Source organism: Mustelus asterias, chromosome 3 (genome assembly GCF_964213995.1).
Source record: "Mustelus asterias chromosome 3, sMusAst1.hap1.1, whole genome shotgun sequence".
Classification (NCBI taxonomy): Eukaryota; Metazoa; Chordata; class Chondrichthyes; order Carcharhiniformes; family Triakidae; genus Mustelus; species Mustelus asterias.
Window position 1 is genome coordinate 91466346 of NC_135803.1, and position 22781 is coordinate 91489126.

The window sequence follows — 22781 nt, forward strand, 5'->3', positions numbered from 1 at the left end:
AGTTTCGAAACAGTGCAGCCAGTGATCAAAGCTGTTAGAGGCTCCTACAGCTTGAGGGTCCTGTTCGAGTTTGTCGGGTTTTAGTATCTGCTCCATCCCAAAACTTTTGCTAATAAAATTGATGCACCATCAATCGAGCAAAGACTAGTTTGTATGCAAGAACAAATAGGCTTTTATTAGCAAAAGACTTGGAGCACACCCATGCCAATGAACTGGTTCAGACTGAGGCAGGGGGGTGGGGAGCAGTCGCCTTTATACCTGGACCGAGGGGGGTGGAGTCTCGGGTAGGGCCGGCAGGGATGTGTCCAGGCATGTCACATATACAGGTAATAAGCTAACAGTGGTTTACCACACAGGACAAATCCAATTAGGCAGTTACCAGCCCAGCAGTATACTCACAATCATCAACAAAGTAAAGATCTCATCAACCGTGCTATCAAGCAGCACTTATTTCGCAATAACCTGCTCTCTGAAGCTCAGTTTGAATTCTGCCAGGGCCACTCAGTTTCTGACCTCATTACAGCCTTGATACAAACATGGACAATAGAGCTGTACTCAAAAGGTGAAGTGAGAATGACTGTCCTGGACATTAAGGCAATATTTGATTGAGTGTGACATCAAGGAGCCTAAGCAAAACTAAAGTAAATGGAAGCGGGGGTAAACTCTTCATTGGCTGGAGTCATACCTGGCCTAATGGAAGATGGTTGTGGTGGTTGGAGGTCAATCATCTCAGTTCTAGGACATCACTGCAGGAGCTCCTCAGGATAGCGTCCTTGGCCAACATTCATGAGTCCTCAGATACTGAAGCAATCCATGTCCAAATGCAGCAAGACTTGGACAACATTCAGGTTTGAGCTGATAAGTGGCAAGTAACATTAGTGCCACACAAATGCCAGCAATGACAAACAAGAGAGAATCTAACCATCACCCTTTGACCATCCAGGACAAAGAGTCTGCTTGATTGGCACCCCATCCACCTACTTTAATGTTCACTCCCTTCACCACCGATGCACCATGGCAGTGGTGTCTGCCATCTACAAGGTGCACTACTCACCAACTCACCAAGGTGGGGTGGCTCAGTGGTTAGCACTGCTATATTCAAGTTTGTTGATGGCACCACTGTAGTGGGTCGGATCTCAAACAATGACAAGACGAAGTACAGAAAAGAGGTAGAGAATCTGGTGAACTGGTGCGACAACAATAATCTCTCTCTCAATATCAACAAAATGAAGGAGATAGTCATCGACTTCAGGAAACATAGTGGAGAACATGCCTCAGTCTACATCAATGGGGACAAAGTAGAAATGGTCCAGAGCTTCAAGTTTTTAGGTGTTCAGATCACCAACAACCTGTTGGTGATCTGGTCCCTCCATGCTGACACTATAGTTAAGAAAGCCCATCAACACCTCTACTTTCTCAGAAGGCTAAGGAAATTTGGCATGTCCGCTACAACTCTCACCAATTTTTGCAGATACACCATAGAAAGAATTGTTTCTATGGTGTATCACAGATTGGTATGGCTCCTGCTCTGTCCAAGACCACAAGAAACCACAAAGGGTCATAAACAAAGCCCAATCCATTATTCAAATCAGCCTCCTACCCATTGACCCTATCTACACTTCCTGCTGCCTCGTTAAAGCAGCCAGCATAATTAAGTACCCCATGTACTTAATTCCACCTTCTTCCATTGAGAAAAAGATACAAAGGTCTGAGGACATTTGCCAACTGACTCAAGAACAGCTTCTTCCCTGCTGCCATCAGACTTTTGTATGGACCTACCTCGCATTAAGTTGATCTTTCTCTACACCATAGCTATGACTGTAACACTACATTCTATTCTCTCTCCTTTCCTTCTCTACGTACAGTATGCTTTGTGTGTATAGCACGCAAGAATCAATACTTTTCTCTGTATACCAATACATGTGACAATAATAAATCAAATCAAATCTTACAGTGCCAGGGACCTGGATTCAATTCTGGCCTCAGGTGACTGTCTATGTGGAGTTTGCACGTTCTCCTTTTGTCTGTGTGGGTTTCTTCTGAGTGCTCTGGTTTCTTCCTACACACCAAAGATGTGCGGGTTAGGTTGATTGCCCCTTAGTGTCAGGGGGACCAGCGGTGGTGTTATGGGGATAGGGCCTGAGTGGGATTGTTGTCGGTGCAGGCTTGATGGACCGATTAACCTCCTTCTGCACTGCATGGATTCTATGGTTCTATGACTCTTAATACGGCACTTTCCAAATCCTGAACCTCCACCTACTAGAAGGAAGAGGATATTAGATACATGGGAACACCACTACCTGCAAGTTCACCTCCAAGCAACTCACCGTCCTGATTTGAAATTATATCGTTGTTCCCGCACTGTTGCTGGGTCAAAATCCTGGAACTTCCTTTGTAACAGCTCTGTGGGTGTACCTTCTATGGACTGAAATGGTTCAAGGAGATGGCTTCTCAAGGGACAAATAGGGTTGGGCAATAAAGGCTGGCCCAGCTAGCAATAGTTACATCCTGTAAAAGAATGAAAAAGACACAAAGAAGCATGTACATGTGTTCTTTATAGATATTGTTAACTCTGTTTGTTTCTCTGGATCATTAAGTGTTATTTCTTCCATGATGGGATTCTTTCTTGCTTTCTGACAGCTACTGTACTTTTAAGAAGTCTTGTTTCAATAAAATTGATTACTAGATCCTGTTCTCTTGTCTAATTTTGTCTTCTAATCATCTTTAATCGTAGCTAAAGACATCTCACTACCTTAGTATGGAGCAAAGTATATCTGATAGGTTTATAACTGAACAGGGTCAGTAAAGGAAAAACATTTAACATTTTCATTTGTTAGTTCTGCTCTTCGTTAATTGCTGTTTTAATACATAGTATTAAATATTCTGTATTAATACATTGCAGTTGTGATTAATTAGCGACAGTGAATCATTAATATGAATCATGGCACTAACACCCCAAATAGTTTTTACAAATAAAGTAGCACATTTAGTAATGGCACCAAGAGCAAAAACATTCCAGTAGAGGAGATAATTTGATCTGAACTTTTTAACTATTCAACAATGCAAACAAGATTTAGATTTGAACAAGATCCAAGCCAAGAACTGAGATGAGGAGGAATTTCTTCAGCCAGAGAGTAGTGATCTATGGAATTCATTGCCACAGAAGGCTGTGGAGGCTAGGTCATTGAGCGTATTTAAGACAGAGATAGATAGGTTCTTGATTGGTAAGGGGATCAAAGGTTATGGGAAAGGTCGGGAGAATGGGGTTGAGAAACTTATCCGCCATGATTGAATGGCAGAGCAGACTCAATGGGCTAAATGGCCTAATTCTGCTCCTATATCTTATGGTCTTATGATCTTATAAGAATCAGTTCCTTCTAGTTCTAGTTTGAAACTGGGTGGGATTGCCTTCATCTGGTTTCATTCTCATCATCTGGTCGAAGTCTGTGTATCATCTGCAATGGCTTCTCTTCCCCCCTCCTGCGCCTTTGATGACTCCTAAAGATCCATTTTGGGCCCGCTCCTATTTCTCATCTACATGCTGCTTCTTAGCAAAAACCTCTGAAAAAATAGAAACAAAATTCTGCAGATGCTGGAAATCTAAAATAAAACAGAAAATTCTGGATAAACTCAGCATGTCTGGCAGTACTGGAGAAGAGAGGAACAGAGTTAATGTTTCAAGTTAACATTTTGAATCCTGTAATAATTCTGGTTCACCACTTAGGTAAATAACAATTAAAATGTTTATTTACACATAAGTATAATTTAGAGGCTTGCCTATTAATAAGGTCTAAGATACTATATGTTTTATTAACTGCTCGCTCAACATACCCTGCCATCTTTAATGACTGATGTAGATATACACCAAGGTCCTTCTGTTCCTGGAGCTCGTTTAGAGATTCTCCCTTTATTTCATACAGTCTCTCCTTTATTGGAGATCTACATTGTCAAAAAGTCGGTTGCTCAATTTTCCGCCCATTACTTTTAGTCTCCACTACAAATTCAATACCACAGTCATCCACTCCATCCCTTTCATAGAACATAAAACAGTACAGCACAGAACAGGCCCTTCGGCCCACGATGTTGTGCCGAGCTTTATCTGAAACCAAGATCAAGCTATCCCACTCCCTATCATCCTTAACAACCATAAGTGGATTGAGTGGCATGCCTTATGAGGATAGGCTGAGGGAGCTCGGTCTTTTCTCCTTGGAGAGACGAAGGATGAGAGGAGACCTAATAGAGGTGTATAAGATGTTGAGAGGCATAGATCGGGTGGACTCTCAGAGGCTTTTTCCCAGGGTGGAAATGTCTGCTACGAGAGGACACAGGTTTAAGGTGCTGGGGGGTAGGTACAGGGGAGATGTTAGGGGTAAGTTTTTCACACAGAGGGTGGTGGGCGAGTGGAATCGGCTGCCGTCAGGGGTGGTGGAGGCGAACTCAATAGGGTCTTTTAAGAGACTCCTGGATGAGTACATGGGACTTAATAGGATGGAGGGTTATAGGTAGGTCTAGAAGGTAGGGATGTGTTCGGCACAACTTGTGCTGTAGTTTTTCTATGTTTCTATGTTTCTATATCTGGTAAGCTTCTGATCCTATAATTGTGCCATCGCTAAGAAGAAGCTATCTACATCACATAGACTGCAATGGTTCAAGCAGGCAGCTCATCTTCACCTTCTCAAGGGCAATTGGGGATGGGCAACAAATGCTGGCCTAGCCAGTGACACCCACATCCCATAAATACATTTGAAAAATGCCCAATTGCACCTCCATAACATCATTCAACTCAACCTCTTAATCTGCTGCTGAAAATCTCATCCATGCCTTTCTTACCTCCAATCTGAACTATTCCAATACACTCCTGACTGCTCTCCCATGTTCTATTCTCTATAAATTTGAGGTCATCCAAAGTTCTCATGCACTAAGTCTTGTTCACCAATTACCCTGTGCTCGCTAACCTTTTTGGCTCCCTAGTTAAGCAACACTTTGAAGCTCTGATACTGTAATAATCTTGCTGAGGTCAGTCTTCCACCACCAACACCCTTTATTTACAAAGTGCATGAAGTACCATTCATCGGCTGCTTTTTACAGGTCAGCCCTGGAGTCCTTCGACTGTCGGCCTGATTGGAACCAGCTGGTTTCAAACCCCCCACTGCTCCTTCCCTATTGGGTGAGCCTTCACTCGCTTAATAGGTCAAGCCCCATCATAATAAATACTCAAATTTGTTTTCCAATCCCTCCCTCATTCTTCCATATCTGTCATTTTCTCATCTCCACAACCCTGAGATGTCTGCACTTGTCTAATTTTGACCTATTGTGCATTCCTGATTTTAACTATTGGCGGCCATGCCTTAATTGCCCAGGCCCTAAGCTCTGGAATTCCCTCCCAAAACTTCTCCACCTCTCTACCTCACGTTCCTCCTTTAGAATGAGTCTTAAAACCTGCATCTTTGACCAAGTTTTAGTCACTTGCCCTAATGGATTTTTATGGTATTTTCTTTCCAGTATTTACACAAGATGTACACCAAATGAATTTTTAAGCAAGCTTTGAGAGTTCAGCTATTTCATTCATCCAATTCATCTCAAGTATCATGTTAATAACAATAGTTCAGACTAGGATTAGTGCTGGAATGCCTTACTGTCTGATGCGCGTTATCACACACGAGGCTTGATGCTCAGGAAATAAAGGCTTTTATTTGCTGTAACAAGGCAGCTACTAATTATATATACGATCCCAGACTGAGGGGTCCCAGACAGAGCAGAGACCTTTATACCTCTCCCAGGAGGCGGAGCCCGACTGGAATGTACCACAATAACTATAATACAAGGTGTAACAGCCCAACCCTAACCCCAACAGCAACAAGTAGAACAACCCATCCCTAACCCCAACAGCAACATATATACATACTTGTAGTACTGGCCAGACCCTGGCTCAGTACTATCTAGTGGGAACCAACGATGGTTCACCACACTGTCATAGACAGCGAAATGTGTACTCCATTTCAACTTTCTCAGCAAGCTAACCTAAAAGGCAGTTTGTCCTAAAATGCTTGTAGTTTTAAATGTTATCTCCTGATTTGAATTAGTGTCAAATGTTATTTGACAACACTCCTGTGAAGCGCCATTCATAGAATCCCTAGTACAGGAGGCCATTCGGCCCATTGAGTCTTCACCAACTCTCTAACAGAGCATCTTATCCAGGCCCACCCCTTTCCCTATATCCGTAACCTTATGTTTTTACCGCTTTTGATGTTTTACTGTGTTAAAGTCACTTTGTTAATCCAAGTTGTTGTTGTTATCATCATTTTATGATAACTATTCTGCTGGCCAACCATTCTCAGCTAAGGAGGTTTCTAACAATATATTGAGTTGGTTGAAGCATTTCCAGACATATTTCTCTTTTGGCCAGAGCAATTTAGGAGATTATTGCTCTGTGTAGCCTCAGGAAATTTGAAGTATTGATGTGACAACCCCTTATTGCAGTGCCTGCAATATCCCTTTCTTGCAGGTTGGACATAAGATCTTCCCGTTATATGCTGATTGTCACTTCAGGTCCTCATATGTTGTAAGTGGAGTTTAACTGCATCAGCCTCCTCCTCTTAGATGGTGTATGTCTATATAACTTTACCATTCAGTGCATATTTGTCATTCCAGCAGGATCTGGTCATTTGTTTACTGTAATTCAGCACCAACAATTCTGGGTGACATTTTAAAGAGGATTCAGATTGGTTGCTACATTAGATATTCATTGGAATACACCTACAACAAGAAGTCTTCCTATTTGCATCTCCAAGTGATAATTTATGTCCTTCCACTGCAATACAAAGTGACAGTTTGAACATGTGTTTCTGAAATAACTTATCAGAATCATGCAGCTTATCAGAGCTGGTCCTGTGCTCCCTGCACTCCCTCTAATCTAGGGCTGTTAAAGATGATGATGATCTCTGTCCATCTCATCTTCCGAAGGAGACTGTGTAGGCAGTCCACCTAATGTCTTTCCGTCGTCTTCTTCCCGCCTTTTTCAGTTGGAGACTGCATTGCTATTTTGGGTACAGCTTCAGGCTGACATGGGACGAACAGATTTCTTCAATTTAGATGTTGTGGCTTTTTCCTACCATTCTGCAGTTAGCCAGTTTCAACAGCTTAGCCAAATGATTTCAGCTCTGACAGTGCAGCACTCCCTCACTGGAGCACATTTTTTGTTGAGGGAACTAACTGTCTAATTTACACAATGGCAGCTTGTGTTTGATTTGTTGGATAGAATTAATGCTGTTCTTTATTGCTCCAAACCTCCCAAAGCTCATTTATACTTCAGCATATTGACTAATTCCACTACATATATCAGCATACCTGTTCTTATCCAGATATTCTACAACACAGTGACCAATGCCTTTATATACAGTGGTACACTTGCTAATACCCATATACTCTGCAGTATGCTGACCAATGCCAATATACACACCAATGCCTGTAAATCATATTATTGAGAATTTATACTCTTTAATACATTAATTGTCTATTTGCACAACACACCTGATAATCACAGAAAATAACATGATGTGTTGGTTGTGGTTCAGTGTTAGCCCTCTCCTGGATTCAGACGATTGTGGATTGAAGTTCCAATCCGGGGACTTGTAGATCATATTCTAGACTGACACTCCAGTGAGGGAGTGCTGCACTGTCAGAGCTGAAATCATTTGGCTAAGCTGTTGAAACTGAGATCCTGTCTCCCTTCTGAAGTGGATTAAGATATTCAATTACAATATTTTGAAGAAGAGCAGAGGAGTTTCCCCAGTGTCCTGGACAATATTTATCACTCAACCATCTCCAAAGCAATAGAATATTTGACCATTTTCACACTGCTGTTTGCGGGATTTTGCTGTGTGCAGTTTGGCTGCCGGGTTTCCTATGTTACAACAATATTTCATTAGTTGCCAAGCTCTTTGGGATGTCCTGACATCATGAAGGCTGCTTTATAATTGCAAATTATTTATATTTGTGTATGCTATCACTCATACACAGCAACATTCCTTTCTATGGTTATCAGAGCATGAGGCCATGGGTGGGATCTTCCGGTTTGAGGCTGAGTTTGGAGTATTGTGTACAGTTTTGGTCACCTAGCTACAGGAAGGATGTAAATAAGATTGAAAGAGTGCAGAGAAGGTTCGCAAGGATGTTGCCGGGACTTGAGAAGCTGAGTTACAGAGAGAGATTGAATAGGTTGGGACTTGATTCCCTGGAGCGTAGAAGATTGAGGGGAGATTTGATAGAGGTGTATAAGATTTTGATGGGTATAGATAGAGTGAATGCAAGCAGGCTTTTTCCGCTGAGGCTAGGGGAGAAAAAAACCAGAGGGCATGGGTTAAGGGTGAAAGGAGAAAAGTTTAAAGGGAATATTAGGGGGGGTTTCTTCACGCAGAGAGTGGTGGGAGTGTGGAATGAGCTGCCGGATAAAGTGGTAAATGCGGGGTGACTTTTAACATTTAAGAAAAACTTGGACGGGTTCATGGATGAGAGGGGTGTGGAGGGATATGGTCCAAGTGCAGGTCAGTGGGACTAGGCATAAAATGATTTGGCAAAGACAAGAAGGGCCAAAAGGCCTGTTTCTGAGCTGTAAATTTTCTATGGTTCTATGGTTCTTCTATGGTTCCGCCCACCCCAAGACCAGAAATTCCTGCCAACGGTCAATGGACTTTTCAACGTTCCATCAATTGTTCCTCCTGCCCGCCATGATTCCCCTGCCGACAGGACCGGATACTTTATCTCTAACTACTGTGTGGAATCCCGTCTGATGTAGGAATGTTTAGTTTGCTTTGTGACCGGTTGGCTTATAAACGTCGAGATGGGAGCAGGCATTTCATTGTGGTATTGTCTAAAATCCAAACTAAACCAAAACCATACAGGACAAGAAATCCCCAGGATTTATCCCTTGTGTATATTCAGTCTGCTGATTTCAGGCTGGGATGATCGTCTCTCATATTTGCATCCTCTTAATGCGGGCAAAATCCTCGTAATTATTTTCGACACTTGCTCCAGTGCTTTTGAACTGCAAATAATACTCCAAGTGCAGTCTAATCAATTTCTATAGATCTCCCAGCCCTTGCATTTTATTCCTCTCGAAATAAACCCTAGTGCTTCAGGCCTTTTCAATCTATACTGCTGCTTTTTAATGATTCTCTAGGGTAAATTTGGAGAAAATCAAATGGGGGCAGATCATGGTATCTGAACAGTGACTGCTGCTGAACAGTAGACATGGTGGACTCTGCACTTTAAACAAAAATTCACCTGGGCTTGTCACAATGCAAATGGTTAGCCAGCAATCAGTTACTCTGTATATTAACGCTAACACACATGCTGGCTGCGATGTAATGGCCATCTTAGCTGCGAGCGCATTTCCTGTAATGAACACTAAATCTCATGAGATGGTGAAAAAATGATTCTTGGCAGTGAGATTTTGGTTTGCAATCTTCCCAGCTCCCCCCCTCCAACAACGTGATCAGCTTTCCGCTCAGGAAGGGAGCGAGCCTGATTTGCAGGCATTACCATCTCATTAGTGGGCATCAAGCCACCCTTGTTGTATCTGCCCACCCAACCAGTGTGACATCACGCCGGCGTGAATCACTACTGCTCTTCAAACCTGGCGCCATGACCTCCTAGAGGGAGGTTGGAGTTGAACACGAAGGTCACCAATATCCACCAGGAAAGCCAAGGGCAGTGAGACAGCTCTGGAGGGAGGGGTTACCAAGGAATGGGTAACTGTCAGGGGTCTGTGATTGACGTGGTGATGTCGTGGTGATCTGTAAGTCTGTTTGCGGGTGTCTGTGAGGTCCAGGGGAGTCTTTGAGGTTGGGGGTAGGAGCTCTTGTTCTGTGCCATGCAGCCGAACCAGCTGGGCTGGGTGGGTGCCCACATGGCAGTGCTTGTTGGAACCCCCTCCTGGCGGTGGGGAGGGGGGGGGGGGTGGGCAGGGGGACCGCTGGCTGCAGCTAAGGAAATACTATCCAGAGATTTATATTAAGGAGGGATGACAGCAATGAGCACCCTGATGGCTGCCACTTAAGTTATCAGGGTGTCTATTAACACAGCCTAGCACTGAGGAAGGAACCAATTATGCCCGGTTAGTAAGCTGAGATTTATTCTTGTGACACTGACACTCAGGAGTTAACCTTTGGTACCATCAGCTCCCCTCAGTGTTACATCCAAGGCTGAGCCTCGGCTTTTGGTGAGAGGGCTGGCAGACCTAGAGTCTCACAAACAAGGACTGAGGGGTTCACCTCTTCCCAGGGCTCCAAACTCCAGCATTCACAGTCCAATGGATTCACTCCCTTCCCAACGTCCATCTCACTGTCCGAATGTGAGCATTCAGCTGCAACCAGGAAACCCAAGACCCTCCTGAAAGTGCCTTCAGTGGTCCCATGCACATGGGCAGAATGGCTAGATATGCCCTGTTGTGACACAGTTCCAGGCCACGTTTACAGAGGACATTTGAGTGGCCCTTCTGGATGTGATCCCTCCTATGTGCCCGAGGGGCTCATGAGGGCTAACAACTTAGGAAGCTGGTGGTGGGGAGTCCCCGAATGCCAGCTGCCCATTCAATGCAGCAGAATGATGATGACTCACAGTGAGGAAAGGGCGGTGATGATCCTCAGAGACTGGCTGCTGGCAGCTTGCACACTCTGTGTGGCTTGGGTCATTTCAGAGCCATGATGGACAGTCAGTCATCTCTCCTGATGCTGTCTCGAGGGGCTGCGGTGGGCCGGTAACAGGATTCTCTGTAACATTACTGAGCTCTGTCACTGTGAGGGAAACACATACTGAGATGAAATCATCATATAGGAGGCGATGAAGGCAGAGCTGCAGGTCCAAATGCGTTATTAAGGCAAGATGTGCCTTTGCTGTCACTAAGCAGTGGAGATCGGGCAGCCTAAAAGTGGTTACAAAGATGAGTTTTAATACATAGTGAGATCAAATATATATGACCATCAGTGCCCTACATCCCCAAATGCCTAACATCACCCATGACCACCTACTGCTAGGTGTCTCTCCAGGATCCACATCTGAGATTGAGGCAGCCTGCTGTCTGAGGTGGCCTGCTGTCTGCCACGGCCAGTTGCCTGAGATGATGTCTTTGGCAGGCGTCCTCTGGAGGGCCCTGGCCTGCTTGCGGGTGGCACAGATTTTGTGATGCCACCCTGTTCTGTATGCTGGGTCAGAGGTGCCTAGGTTTTGGAAGGGGTGTATCAGATGGACTGGACACGCTCAGGGTCTCCTGCCCACCTGTGGGTGAATGGTTGCCCTCCTCCTCTCCACAGCAACCAACACCCATGTCAGGGCATCCGCCGTAAACTTTGGAGCTGGCGTTCTTGCTGCCATTCACTTGGCTGGAGTGCCGTGGAGATGTTTAAATGCTGCGCCCTTGATTGAACTGCTCAGATGACCCCAGGCTGGCCAATTCAGACAATTTGGATCACAGGCACGGCGTTATTCCCGTGAAAAATATTTTTGTTTTCAGGTGTCTAACAATTCTGGTCGAGATCACACTGATGGAGCCGACAGGAATCTTTCCAATTTTCATGCCAAAAAGTGACACCTGGCCAATTTTTGGGAAGATCCCACCCCAGTGTGTGTATTGTCAATTGAACAGTTCTTACTAAAGGACCATTCTTGACACTGCACTGTAAGCAAGAAGTTTTGTCACTGGGACTACCTGTCAGAATCCAAAATATTATGCACAATTGGAGTTGATGTTCAGGTATCTGCCAAATGCAGCTCAGCTGATCGCACACTCGCCTCAGTGCCAGGGGGTTCTGAGTTCAAGTCCCATTCCAGGCCTTGAGCACAAAGGTTTAGCCTGACGCTCATTATGAAGGGGTGCTGCATTGTTAGAGGTGAGAGATTTACCATGGCCCTAATTGCCTACTCAGATGAATTTCAAAAATTCCATGGTATTATTTGAAGAAGATCAGGGGATTCTCCCTGGTGTCCTGGACAATATTTATCCTTTAAACAACATCACACAAAAAGCAAGTTATCTGGCCATTCTCATGTAAGAAGTTTAACAACACCAGGTTAAAGTCCAACAGGTTTATTTGGTAGCAAAAGCCACACAAGCTTTCGAGGCTCTGAGCCCCTTCTTCAGGTGAGTGGGAATTCTGTTCACAAACAGAACTTATAAGACACAGACTCAATTTACATGAATAATGGTTGGAATGCGAATACTTACAACTAATCCAGTCTTTAAGAAACAAAACAATGGGAGTGGAGAGAGCATCAAGACAGGCTAAAAAGATGTGTATTGTCTCCAGACAAGACAGCCAGTGAAACTCTGCAGGTCCACGCAACTGTGGGAGTTACAAGTCATGTCAGTCATGTGTAACTCCCACAGTTGCGTGGACCTGCAGAGTTTCACTGGCTGTCTTGTCTGGAGACAATACACATCTTTTTAGCCTGTCTTGATGCTCTCTCCACTCCCATTGTTTTGTTTCTTAAAGACTGGATTAGTTGTAAGTATTCGCATTCCAACCATTATTCATGTAAATTGAGTCTGTGTCTTATAAGTTCTGTTTGTGAACAGAATTCCCACTCACCTGAAGAAGGGGCTCAGAGCCTCGAAAGCTTGTGTGGCTTTTGCTACCAAATAAACCTGTTGGACTTTAACCTGGTGTTGTTAAACTTCTTACTGTGTTTACCCCAGTCCAACGCCGGCATCTCCACATCATTCTCATGTTTGCAGAATGCAAATGATCTGCCGCATTTCTTACCTTATAACAGTGACGGACCTTCAAAAATATGCTGCTATATTAACTGTGAATATAGTGAACCTTATATAGTGAATAACTGTGAACCTTGAGATGGCGAGAGATTGTGAAAATACATCTTGTCCGTTTTAATTGTTTTATTGTGTATATTGGCAATATTGTGTGTAGCACTGCCCAAACCTCTCTTATACACTCTTGCCAAAAGCACATTAGAAATGAACCTTTCTTTGTAAAGATAGTGACAGATAGACTGCTTTCTCGAGAGAATCCAAATTGATTGTGTTCTGAGTACCTAAATCGCAAGCCACTCTGTGCTTGATTTTGATTGGGCAATAGTATAGAGTGGGTGACAGTGAATCAGCAATCTGATTTACAGCTCTCCCAAATCTTTGGCTCCATTGTCATCACTGGGAATAAAAATGTGGAGATGTCAAAGCAGCTTCTGATCTACTCTTACCCATTTGGCACTATGGCACAAGGTCAGACTATACAGTCCCAGCTTTAATTTGATGTTTAGTTGAGGGGTTTGGTTAAAAGAGTGAAGTTTAGAGCCAGTTGCTCAAGATTGCAAACTGTCACAGTGAACAAACAAATACCTGTCCTCTGAGGACACACATTTGAGTTTGTTAATGAAAATTACGATGTCTTTCAGATAAAGCTGACATGACAGTGTATGTTTATATTGTTGTATTTCATGTTATATAAAGGAGTCATCATACATAGAACATAGAACAGTACAGCACAGAACAGGCCCTTCGGCCCACGATGTTGTGCCGATCATATCAGTATTATGTATATTGTATACATAATATTGTTCCTCCAACATGATTTCCTAACATCAAAGAAAATGTTGGTTCCAAAGCTGAAGTTTTGCTTCATTTTCAGTTCATCTATAACCTTCTTTGAAAGCTGAAAACAAACACAGAAAGATTTGTGTCACAGAATATGGCCATTCAGCCCATCATGCCAAGCCCAGCCCAGCCCAGCCAACAATCAAAAAGCTATTCAGCCTGATCCCATCTTTCACCTCAGTTTCAAACTCTGCGGGTTACAACATTTCATGGTGCATGGTGACACAATGGTTAGTGCTGCTGCCTCATAGCACCAGGACCCGGCTTCAATTCTAGCCTCAGGTGATTGTGTGGAGTTTGCACATTCTCCCCGTGTCTGCGTGGGTTTCCTCCAGATACACCGGTTTCCTCCCACACTCCAAAGACATGCGAGTTAGGTGGATTGGCCGTGGTAAATTACCCCTTGGTGTCCCAAGATGTGTAGATTAGGTTAAATGCACAGGAGATAGGGCGGAGGTACTGGTGGGATGCTCTTTTGGAGAGTCGGTGCAGACTCGAGGCCAAATGGCTTCTTCCTGCACTGTAGGGATTCTATGATTCTAAGTGTTTTTTAAAATACAATGAGAGTTTTTGTCTCTACCACCTTTTCAGGTGGTGAGTTCCAGATCACCACTACCCTCTAGGTGAAATAATTTCTCCTCGATTCCCCATCTAATCCTTCTGCCAATTACTTCAAATCTTTGTCATCTGTTTTCTGGCCATTCTGCCAATGGAAATAATCCCTTCCTATCCATTCTGTCGTCTCCTCGTAATTTGTAAAACTCAATTAAACCTGCCCTCAGATTCCTCTGCTCCAGTGAAAACAATCCCAGCCTATCCAATTTTTCCTTAAAGCTAAAATTCTCCATTCCTGGCAACACCTTTGTAAATCTCCTCTGTCCCTCCCTAGTGTGATCGCATCCTTCCTGAAATTTGGTGACAGGAACAGTATACAGTACTCGAGCCATGGCCTAACCAATGCTTTATACAGGTCTAACATATCCTTTCTGCTCTTATATTTTATGTCTCAGCTAATATGGGAAAGTGTCCCATTTGCCTCCTTAACCACCTTATCTACCAGTCCTGCTACATTCAGGGATCTTTAGATATATACTCCTGATTTCCTCTGTTCCCCTACACTTTTCAATATCAACCACTTATTCTGCATTCTCTTGCCTTGTTTGCCTCCCCCTGCCAAGTACCTTACCTCACACTTCTGTGGATTGAATTCCATTTGCCATTGTTCCACCCAGCTGACTGATCTAATGATATCTTCCTGCAGTCTACAGCTTTCTTCCTCATTATCTACCACACAGCCAATTTTCAGATCATCTGCAAACTTCTTAATTATGCCCCTTACATTTAAGTCTAAATCATTGATAGCTACCATTAAAATTAAGGGGCCCAGTACTGAGCCCTGTGGGACCCCACTAGGAACAGACTTATAGTCACCAAAATATCCATTAACCCATTGTTTCCTGTCAACGAGCTAATTTTGGATCCAATTTACCACTTTCCCTCAGATCCTGTGAGCTTTTAATTTTCTGACCAGTCAGCCACATGGTCTCTTGTTAAAAGCCATGCTAAAATCCAAATAGACTAGATCAATTGCCTAACCCTCATCGACCTTCCATGTTACCTCCTCAAAAAATTCAATCAAATGAGTTAGACACAGACTTCTCTCAACAAATCCCTGCTGACTGTCCCTGATTAATCTGTGATTCTCTGAATACCGATTTGCTGCCTCCTAGAACACTTTCCAATAACTTGCCCGCAACTGAGCTTAGGCTGACTGTCCTGTAATTACTCAGTCTAACCCTTCCTTCCCTTTTAAACAATGGTACAATGTTAACAGTCCTTCAGTCATCTGGCTCCACACCTGTAACCTGGTGTTGTTAAACTTCTTACTGTGTTTACCCCAGTCCATCACCGGCATCTCCACATCATGTCCACACCTGTAGCCAGAGAGGAGGAAAATGATGTTCAAAATGTCCAGTATTTCTTCTATTCCTTCTCTTTACAGTCTGGGACAGATTACATTCAGGCCTGATGATTTAGCACTTTTAAGGATGCTAAACACCTTAATACCTCTTCCCTCACAATGTTTATCCCATCCAATATTTTACATTCTACCTCCTTAACTACAATGCTTCAACCCTGTTTTGTGAAAACAGAAACAAAGTATTCACAAAGAACCACTTTCCATTTCTAATAGAAATTATTTTTTTGGTCTTTAATTGGTGTTGCCCTCTTTTTAGTTATCCTCTTGCTCTTTGTGTATTTCAAAAACATCATTGGATTTCACTGGATTTTACTTGCCAATATGTTTTCATGCTCTGTATTTTTCTATTTAATTTCACCCCTGCACCACCTCTACATTTCTCTGGCCTTTCTGGAGTATTGAGATTTTGGCATTTTTTTTTTAAACCTTATCCTACTCTGTATGCCTTTTGGCTCTTTGACATCCAGAGTTGGGAGAAAATGTCTAGATTTGAGAGTCCCAACCTTTTTCTTTGTGTGATGATTAATCCGCTTTATCTCCTCCTCAAAACCCACTACCTGACACTGATTTACCTTCAAGTAGCTCGATTTCTGTCAAATCACATTTCAGAGTAACTTTTCTGAAGATGGTGATTTTGGAAAAATATGTTTCTTTAAGACTACAGAAAGCTGTGACACTGGAGAAAAGCGTTAAACAAATTCATGTTTTCATAGGCTTTCTGTGAAAGAAAATTCTGTATGTGGTCTGAATATTGGCTTCATTTGACTTTTCACATTCTCGGCTGTGGCTTATGCTTCAATATTCTGTTTAATTTGTAGATAAATAATGTGATTTATAACTCTTCTTACAGTCCTTCCATTAGCACTTTAGTCACCGTCTGGTTCAGGTACACCCACCCAATGTGCCCCTATCTCGTTATTAGTATTAGTGTCCAATGGCTGAATCCCCTTGTTCCCACATCACTCTTTCAGCCACATATTCATCTTCCTGAACTTCTTACTCAAGCCAAACCTTACCCTGGGCCACTCCATTTCCGAAATGGAGGAGCAAGTGGGAAAATTCACTTCCAGTTTGCTGGGAACAAGTTTGCCTATATACCCATTGAAAGGGATCAAAGATGATTTAAAAATCTAAAATCATAACCAAAGGCTTGTTATTTCTTTTTGAATCCGTGCACAAAAAAGAAAGCAGATGTTTCCATGCTGAGGAGCTGGTGGATATGTTAATAGAGTGTTGTTGCAAACTAGTTTTGTGTGTTAGCACTAACACCTCAATTATATATTTTCCCCACATTGAAATTATTCATTTTGACGCTGTTGTCTATGTTTACACCCAAAGTAATGGCCAATTAACAGAAAATGTGCAAATTTGCTCACGATTTACTTCAGTCCTAATTTCTTTCAACTTTAAGCAGCAGATGGAACTGAGAATACTCGAATGATCAGAACAGGCGATAATTTGCAAAACTGTTACTGATGGCTCTGTGAACACAGCAATGTAGGTACTGTGTCAAGTTTGTCAATGCCAACATTCAAGCTTAGAGCCTTGTTCACATCAGTTCTGCTGGCGGTCACAGCCTCCAGGCCCTGTCTCAGAACAGAAGCTGAAGGGCTTGACCAGCCTGAGAACAGAGCGGTTGTGTGACATTGTAGAGCAAAAACCATGACCATGGGCCAGAGAGGTGAAAACAGATGAAGAAGAGGGTCAGTTCCATGCAGTTAAAGTGCTGCCATTAGCTCTGTGCTGTTGAGGGGGTTGGGACTCAGGGAAGTCCAGGAGAAGGGGTGTTCTGCTCAGAACAGCGAGATAACTGCAATCATGCTGATAATCAAATGCCGGGATGTGGCCTTGTGAATGCAGTGAGATATAATCTTGGGAAAAAAGATTGAGCAACTGGGAGGCGAGTAGTAGTTAGGGCAGTCTGAGTCAGAGCATCTGCTGAGGAAAATCAAATCCAGGTCTTTGAAAGAGGAGCTGAAATCCTCAAGAGGAAATCAGAGTTTTAAAGGATTTGTGACTCACAATGGCATCTGGGTGGGTTGCTGAAACATTTGTGGGAGCTGTCCTGATTGTGTCTGCTATTTCAGTTGCAGTTTGTGTTGTGTTTGATGACAGTTTGTCTAATAATTCTTATTTACCTCAAACTAATTCTGCTGCATTTTAGAGTATAAGATAGATAGAGTTGACTGTTTGCTTTGCTGACTATTTTATAGGAAAACCTCTCCTGTTTATTTAAAACAATGGGATCCAGTGGCATTATTCTCTTAGTAAATAACTGGAAGTTCAAATTTCATTTACTTTACAATAAAAGTTATTGGTCACTAACCAGATTGTAACAAAATTTGGGTAACTGGGCTGGGATCATTAGAATGGTACTTTATTGAATGCCTTTTGGAAATCCACATCTACTGGTTCACCTTTATGCACCATGTTTGTTATCTCCCCAAATAATTCTAATGAATTTAACAAATATGTTTTTCACTTTCACAAAATCATGTTGACTCTCCTGGTTGTATTATAATTTTCTAAATGTTCTCTTCAATAATGTATTCCAGCATTCCCCCAATGACAGATGCTCACTGTTTGTGATTTATATAAAAGATCTGGAAGAAGCTGTAACTGGGGTGATCATAAGTTTGCGGACGACACAAAAATGGCTGGACTTGCAGATAGTGAGGAACATTGTCAGAGGCTACAGAAGGATATAGATAGGCTGGAAATTTGGGCAAAGAAATGGCAGATGGAGTTCAATCCAGATAAATGCGAAGTGATGCATTTTGGTAGAACTAACGTACGGGGGAGCTACACGATAAATGGCAGAACCATAAAGGGTGTAGATACGCAGAGGGACCGGGGTGTGCAAGTCCACAGATCCTTGAAGGTGACGTCACAGGTGGAGAAGGTAGTGAATAAGGCATGTGGCATGCTTGCCTTTATAGGACGGGGCATAGAGTATAAAAGTTGGGGTCTGATGTTGCGGTTGTATAGAACATTGGTTCGGCCGCATTTGGAATACTGCGCCCAGTTCTGGTCGCCACACTACCAGAAGGACGTGGAGGCTTTAGAGAGAGTGCAGAGGAGGTTTACCAGGATGTTGCCTGGTATGGAAGGGCTTAGTTATGAGGAGAGATTGGGTAAACTGGGGTTGTTCTCACTGGAAAGACAGAGGATGAGGGGTGACCTAATAGAGGTGTATAAAATTATGAAAGGCATAGATAGGGTGAACGGTGGGAAGCTTTTTCCCCAGATCGGCGGTGATGTTCACGAGGGGTCATAGGTTCAAGGCGAGAGGGGGGAGGTTTAACACGGATATCAGAAGGACATATTTTACACAGAGGGTGGTGGGGGCCTGGAATGCGCTGCCGGGCAAGGTGGTGGAGGCGGACACACTGGGAACGTTTAAGACTTATCTAGATAGCCACATGAACGGAGTAGGAATGGAGGGATACAAAAGAATGGTCTAGTTTGGACCAGGGAGCGGCACGGGCTTGGAGGGCTGAAGGGCCTGTTCCTGTGCTGTATTGTTCATTGTTCTTTGCCTAACTCGCCTACAGTCTTCCCTTTCTGTCTTCCTCTTTTCTTGAACCGAGCTGTTATATTCATGGTTTTCCAATTCAGTGTGCGTCCTTTTCAGAATCTGGGGAATTTTGGAAGATCATGGGTTCTTTGTTCAATCAGTGGACTGCAGCGATTCAAGAAGGTGGCTCACTATCACCTTCTCAAGGACAACCAGGGATGGGCAATAAATGCTGACCAGCCAGCGATGCCCATGTCCCACAAATGAATAAAAAAAAATCTTCTTAAATGTCTACCATTGCTTCTCCACTGTCTTACCTTTGAACCTATTTTCTCAGTTCACTTTTGCTACTTTGACTTCATACCTTTGTAATTGACTTTAATTAAGTTAAAGACAATAGTTTTGGACAAACATGTCTCATTCTCAAATTAATTTTGAAATTCTATCATGTTATGATTACTCTTGCTTAGAGGATCCTTTACTATCCACTTCAAGGGCAATTAACAATGGGCATCAACTCCTGTCCTCACCAGTGACCCCCGAATCCTGTGAACAAATAAAAGCAAAACAATGAAGGGTGGTATTCTCCCAAAAACTGGAGTAAATTACATTGTTTTTTTCAGCAGGAGTTTCAAAATGAATCTCCCACACTCTGTGCACTACAGAGTGCACTAGTGTGATTCAGTCCAGAAATCAGTAGGTGGGGCCTATTCACGCAAGAGAGGCCAGCAGCAAAGTACTGAACGGGCCATTATGAATGCGCCAATCTGACAGCGCCAAGATTGGCACATGTGCAGTGGCCCCACAGTGCCAACCTCCCAATCGCTGGCCAGCCCTACAACCCTGCATCGCTGGCCCTCCGACATGTTTGGGCCAGCCTCGACTACCCTGGCCCACATCTATCCTCCACCCCCCCCCCCCCGCAACTCTTCCAGCAGCCCCAATCTCCCCCCCCCCCCCAACCTTATCCCAAACCCCCCAGCAGGCTGTCCCCCCATCCCGATGGCCAGTCCGATCACTGGCCCCCCTCCCTCCCCTATGGATCCCAAATGCAGAGTGGCCGTGGGACCCCCCCCCACCCTGACACCCCATCCCAGAGGCCCTGCCCCCATCAGGCATTTGGCCCCAGGCCCTTGGCACTGCCCCAAGTCTGGGCATTGGCACTTTGCCTCTTGGGCAGTGCCAGGGGGCCCAGGCTGGCACTGCCAAGGTAGCAGTGCCCAGTGGGCAACCCCCTCAGGTGTCTAACGCTCTGGAGGGCCTCGACTGCCCCCCAGAGACTGCCCCCCCTCCACTCCAGCAGAGACAGGCTGCCAGTTCCCCACAAATGGGGAGCTATAGTAAACCCTGCTGGAGTGAAACCCACCTGACAGGTGGGGGGGTGCTGGGTAAAGAGAAGAAGCTAGCGGACCTGGAAATTTCAGTCCTGGGCCCTCGAATGATATTTAAATGAGCTGCTGCATATATTTGGCAGTTCCGCACCGTTGATGGAGCTGGAAATCCAACGCTGGGAGACCCGGACGCCCAACACGAATTGGCCACCGCAAGAGTCTTTTGGCCCGCTACACTAGAAAAGCAACGCAACAGAATGGGAGAATTGCCCGAGGTCTTTAATTACACTCTCTCATTACACATTACCAAACCATGAATATACTCCATGAACTCATCCTTCAGGCTACCTTTGCCAATTTGATTTGTCCAATTGATGTGAAGATTAAAATCACCAATGATTATTGTGGTACCTTTCTTGCAAACCTCTTTGTCATACACTGTAACTAATGTTAGTGGGTCTATAAACTGCTCCCCCAGTGACTTCTTTCCTTTAATATTTCTTATCACCACCCAAACTGATTCTACATTTTGATATTCTGAATCAAGATCATTTTTCACTAGTGTACTGGTATAAAGTTTGTTAACCGAATTACCCCACCTCCTTTTTCTTTCCTCCTGTTTTTCTGAAATGCCCTTGAATATTTAGGCTCCAGCCTTGGTCACCTTGCAACAATGTCACAGTCCAAGACTTCAACATATTCTTTTCATTTGTACACACTTGTAACTGTTCTCTGCAAACAAAAGAAATATGTTAAAGTCTTGCTCCTTTTTTGAATTACACAGAAGCCAGGGGAGCTGATAGCATCCCGTTGCTTTCTCCATGGCAACATCTCAGCCAGAGTCGATTTGCTCTAGTATAACTTGTTGTGACCAGTTGATATTTGACATTCTCACATTTGTCCTGGTGAGTGGAAGACAAAAAAAACTTAAATATTGCTGAAAAGAGAGACATATTGTTAAGTTCTGTGTTACCAAACAACTGTTCCCTTAGAACGTGAGTTGCCTGGAAAGTAATGTTTAGTCAAGGTTCTTTTCAGTTTGTTTGTTGGAGTAAAAGTCTTAAAACTTGAAATCTCATGCAATTCCTTTAAGTTGATCATTGTTGAAATAGGTTTTTTAAAAGGTTGAAATTCTCTGTGCTGGATGACTAGGGGGAGCATTTCCTGTACATGAGCAGATGCAGTGTCAGCCTATGATTGATTAAAGTGAGACAGAATTTTAATGAAGTTCTGCTTTGTGTCACTGAATTATGCATTTTTTGCAAGTTGGTGTATTATAACTATCTCTTTTACAATTATGATGGATCTTATCTTGGAGTTTTATTGATGATGGAGAGTTTTAACTTGCAGATTACTAAATGAAGCAATGCTATTTTTTTCAGTAGTCAATACAATCTGCCTAGGAGTGACCAGTAGATATTTTTCACCAGGGCCTTGCTGAACATTTAAGAGAAAACAAAAACTCAAACTATTTAAGATAAAAGTCATGACCCAACATGGGATTTGAAACCATAATCCTGAGATTAAGAGTCTAATTTCAACCAACTGAGCTAGCCAAGCTGTGTCTGAGTGCCCTCCACAAAACCATTCCAATTTGGGTGGATAACACCACAGTGACCCCACCTTCTTAACGAGGCAATACTCATAAAGATATGTTAATTTATTATATTTCCTAATATTGGACCCTGTACAGATTGGCATTAATCCTAAACTCATTAAAACTCACCCTCCCGTCTGATACTTGAGAGTTTTTAAGTTTCACTGATGCTTTTGCCTTTGACTGGAAAGGTGTGAGGAACAATTATGTAAATGCCGGGGCCCAGAGTGTGAGCCGAATATGCATGCATAACTTAATAAAAGCAAATTACTGCAGACGCTGGAATCTGAAACCAAAAGAGAAAATGCTGGAAAATCTCAGGCGGTCTGGCAGCATCTGTAAGGAGAGAAAAGAGCTGACGTTGAGTCCAGATGACCCTTTGATAAAGCTTTGTCAACCCTCCAAGATATGTGTGCTCCTCTGTTTCTGGCCCCTTGTGCTCCCAATTAGAATTGCTCCACCATTGGTGGCCGTGCCTTCAGTTGTCTAGGCCCCAGACTCTGGTATCCCACCCTTTCCACCTATTTGCCTCACTTTCCTTCTTTAAGGCTCTCCGTAAAACCTACTTCTTTGACTAAGCTTTTGGTTATTGGACTAATATCTCTGTCATGGTTCTATGTCATACTTCGGTATTGTAATGCTCCTGAAAAGCACCTTGGGGAGATTCATTACATTGTCACTTTATAAATACAAGTTGTTGTTGTAATCATTATTGTCGTAAAGAGCTCCCATTTATCTATAAACTCATA